The sequence below is a fragment of the Eupeodes corollae genome, chromosome 1 (assembly GCF_945859685.1).
Source record: "Eupeodes corollae chromosome 1, idEupCoro1.1, whole genome shotgun sequence".
Taxonomy (NCBI): Eukaryota; Metazoa; Arthropoda; class Insecta; order Diptera; family Syrphidae; genus Eupeodes; species Eupeodes corollae.
This window is the reverse complement of record NC_079147.1, coordinates 56,517,631-56,522,472: the sequence shown is the minus strand read 5'-3', so window position 1 is coordinate 56,522,472 and position 4,842 is coordinate 56,517,631.

Genomic DNA, 4,842 nt, shown 5'->3' with positions numbered 1-4,842 from the left:
TATTCAATTTTTTATAAAAGCTGTTACAGTGATCGGATTTAGTTCAATTATGCGCCGTTTTGTTCGATAATCTGTTTCCATCTAGACTGCAAGTTCATAATACTCGTCTTGTAGAAGCCTACTTCAAGCGGTCCAGTTGTTCGCAGTAGATTGTAGAAATAAGCGTCTGGCCATATGTAGCAGTTCATATTAGATGATTCCCTTCCAATCCCACTAAGAACACAACAAAACCTTCCTAGCCGTCAATGTTTGGGACGATTCGCCGGCCTTTGACTTAAACCGTTTTCGCTTAATATTGTCGTATGCGATCCATTTTACACGAATAATAAAAACAATATCCATAGTATGAATACTAGCGATAAAAGTTAGCGTAGAATTTTACTAGGAATGGGTTTTTGACATTTATACGAGTCTCGAATGGATCTTATGTGATTTCATCCTCTTTTGTTGGTACGATTGATATTGCATTTTTATCTCGATAGCTTTGTTCGTTGAGAAGTTGTGCATTTGGAACCATCTGTTTTCCATTAGCGAAAAAAATCGGTTACTGTTGATATTATTAAGTTTTGGTAATGAAAATGGACTAACTGGGCTTATTTTGCAAAAATAGAAAAGAAAATTAAGTTTTGTTATGTTTCCACTAAAGATTTATCTCGGTTACGATTAAATAAAACTTCATGGTGTTTAAAAAAATTTGACAGCACTTTCTAAAATGCAAATGGTGTTTAAATGATTCTTATGAAGTCCAGGTGAGATATTTTGATTCATGCTAAACAATGAAGAACTGAATAGTTCAGCAACATATTAGAATACGCTAGCTACTCCATGTGAATTTTTTTTAATTTGATTAAAACAAAACTATATTTTTTGCAAATAAACAGACCATTATGCATTATCTGTAAAACCAACTCCTCCACACAGGTTTTTCTTTACAAATTTCCGAGTAAATCAAGCTCATTTCAATTTGATTCAGGTATACAAAGAATTGAGACGAACTTTAAGCTCGCTTCTATACCACATGTTAATGTAGTAGTCTACGAACAAACCCCCTTCTTGAAGTTTTTTATTTTATGTCAAAGCTGCAATTGTTAAATGAACTTTTTTTATAGAATCTCAATTTCCAGATGTTTTCATACCATTTCTTCTTGAAAATTTTCCATTTTATTAGTTTTAGTAAGTTTTTTTGCTAAGTTAATTTTAACATTTGATTTTCACAAAATTTTCTTCTATTTGATTATCATTCTGACAGATCTCCTTTCAGTTGTACCGATTTTTAGATACAAAAAACTGGGTACTTCGGATCGTTTTGTTGGCAATTTCTCACTGTACTATGTATGGAATACTAAAAAAACGCACTTACTGTTGAACGCAATAGCCAAACTTACTATGCATAGCGTCGTTGTAGGTTATGTCAAGACATCTCAAATGATGATCAGTATTGCCAGATACGACCCCAAAATTCAAAAGACAAAAAGGAGGCTAACAATCATATTTTTATCGAAATTTTAGTTTTAGATATTATTCAAATAAAGTTTACGTGACTTGTATTACATTGTTCAAATATTCATTTCATTGTTTACCCAGTTGTCCAGATAATGAGGTTGAAAAAAACCTTCTTTGAAGTTATCCCTATTTTTGGACTTTTCTAATACTTTTTTACAGTAAATTAGTGACTAACCTACATCATTTCGAAAACCACTTAATTGAGGCCAGAAAAGCAAATATGATTTTTAGCTGCTTCCAATTGAAAAAAATAAGCTTAAACAGGAAGCGAAATTGGTGCTCCTAACGTGATAGTGTCATTAAAAACAGGAATTCACATATTTTTGATATGGACTTAACCTTTTAAGAAACCCTCAAAAGTAAACTTGAAAAAGAATTATTTTGTTTTGTTTTTTCATGCAACAAAAATATGAAGTAAATATTTAATAATTTAACAATTAACTCATTTATTCGTTTGGAAACAAAAGCGCTGCTCTTTTTAATTAACAACAAAATTTACAAAAGTTAAGGACAAACTAGACATACGTATGTGTCATTTTAACCAACGTTGCACTTTAGATTGAATGATGATGGAATATAAAATTACAAACATTTACTAAAAAATAAGTTAAATTTGCTGAATTGTCGGTCGTTCGTAGTCGTACTTGGGCTGCGGAAAATGACCCTACAAAGATATTATAAAAATATAATTCATTTCGACTTAATGACTCAGTTATGAATTGTTGCTTAAATAAATACGCTCATATACCTAAACACACATACATATGTACATCGGTTGGACTTGGTCAAAACTTATTAATCAAGGCTGAGACTTTATTTTTATCACTCTTGACAAAAAATATATATAGGTACCTATATATGCACAAAATATTCGAGTATGTACATAAATATATTATGTACGGCGTACGCATAAACAATTTTCATTTATTTTTAAAGATTTTTGTTTTGTCAGTTTAACAAATAAGCACCCCAACCTTAAAACAACAAATATATTTTGTCTGCATTTTACTCCCCTCACCTCACTCACTCGAAGCCTATTTGTGGTAACAAACCGTAGACAATTATACCTGAAGTGGTAAAAAATATGTACATACATTTATCATATCCGTTGTTACTTACATTTGCTTTTAACTCATTGTTTGCAGACTTATTAAAACTTCAAGGTTTAGAGCAACGTCTCACATCTTTTATCGTCGTGTCGGCCGGGATCTTTTCATTTTGTCCGCTGAACTCATTCAAATCATTCAAAATATGTGTATGCGAACAAATTAGAAGGTGTTGGGAAAATATGGGATTTACAAAATTATTTAATTCTATTTAAATAACAAAATATAAACTTTTTTTGTAAGATATATGAAATGGTATTATGTGACGGTATTTTTTGAGAAGAATTGAAATCTTAAATCCGAAAAATCAACACACATGAAGACGAGGTCCTTCAACACATATCTACCTCTTGTTTGTGTTATATATGATAACGACTTCTTGATTCAACAGAGTTTTCAGAAAGTTAACATACTCGCAAAACCAATCTTATTTTAAAAACTACAAAATTAAAATGGTATTGACTTGAAAATAATTTTATACTGTGGAAAATGACGTTTCAAGGCAATCAGAATTAATGAAAATCATAATTCTCTAAACTTGCACAGAGGTAAATGGCATTTTTTAACTCATAATATTTACAGATTGGAAACTATGATTGAAAAATCCCTACTTTATAAATTTCATTACATAAACTTAAAAACAAAATGTTAGTTGTTTCATTTTCTAATAATGACGTTCTTATTTTTAATCGTGTACAAAATAAGGTGTAAAAAGCGTATGATAAGTTTAAATATCAACGCTAAACTAATTCGTCTTTTAATTCTAATTTCTGATGTGAAGTAATTGAGTCAACTTCGAATTGTTTGTTTGTTTAAAAAAAAATATATGTTTAAAAGTGTAATTGACAATCCTTTAACGAAGCTACAATATACAATTTGTTGATTTGAAGAAGAGACATAAGTGATGATGGTAATTACTTTGCAATTAACATACTTTTAATTTTGTATTCATATAATTTTTGTTAATTGCACATGATTATAAATAATTGCTATTTAATAAACATTAAATTAAATAATAATAATTTAATAACATAATTTATACCTACCCAGTACTTTAGGGTCTAGTTCAGAGAGGACTGTAGAGCCACCTTAAGTTAGCACTATACGATTTTTAAAAGAAGAATAATAGATAATTAAGATAGCATTAGCAGACATTTTTGATAGGCCGGAGACGGTTAGGTAGATCTGAGTATATTCAAAGAAGCTCTGAAGGCGTTAATTATTTTGTGTTGTTACAATAAGCGCATACTTAAGTGGATATTACTATACTTAATATACCACCGGGTGGCAGACATCAGTAAAAGCAAAATAACTATTTTGCACATTAGACACAATCCCACAGAAATAAAAAATAGAAGGAACATTTGTTGAGAAGGTAACTATCAATAGGTGATAACTTGATAAGGCACGAGTCAGCTCACATTTGTCAAATAATATTAAAATTAATTCATAAGCATTTTGGGAAAAGAAGTGAAGACAAAAATTGTGGAAGACATCCATTAGTGGAAGTATTTTGGCACACCTGATGGATCACACATTGACCAAATGAGAGAGGCCATTATAGATACGTTCACATCCAGGACAGTTATGTTGAGTTAAGGGGATCCTTTCTAAGGTTTTTTTCTACATCTGAAAAGACTGTCGTAGAACTTACTCAAGATATCTTGAAGCAGCTCAATAAAGCTGGTCTTGACATTGTCCTTTGCAGGACTCAGGGATATAATAATGCTGCGACTATGGCCGACATTAATGGAGATGTTCAAAAACTAATTCTACAAATGAATCCAAAGGCTTTGCTTACGCCATGTGGAAACCATTCTTTAAACCTTTGTGGTGTACACTCTTTTGAAAGCACTCCTTGTACTTGACAGCGTTTTTTGGGACAGTGGAAAGAGTTTACACAATTTTCTCAGCGTCTCCGAATCGTTGGAATATTCTCATTAAAAATGTTGGCGTGTCAGAGACTTATAGACACTAGACACTCTAGATGAGCACTCCCATCGCGAGGCCGTTAAGCCATTGAAGGAAAATTACGTGAAAATAGTTTCAAATCTTGAACTCCTTTGTGCTCCTCAAAGGAAAGTTTGGATATCAGGGGTGTGGTAATCATACTCTTATGTGCTGTATGCGACTTTATGTATTTATATTATCTTTCCTTCTGGTGCGATATTTTGGAAGAATTTGATACAGCACAGAAATGTTTGCAAAAATCTGGGCTCACTCTAGAAAACTT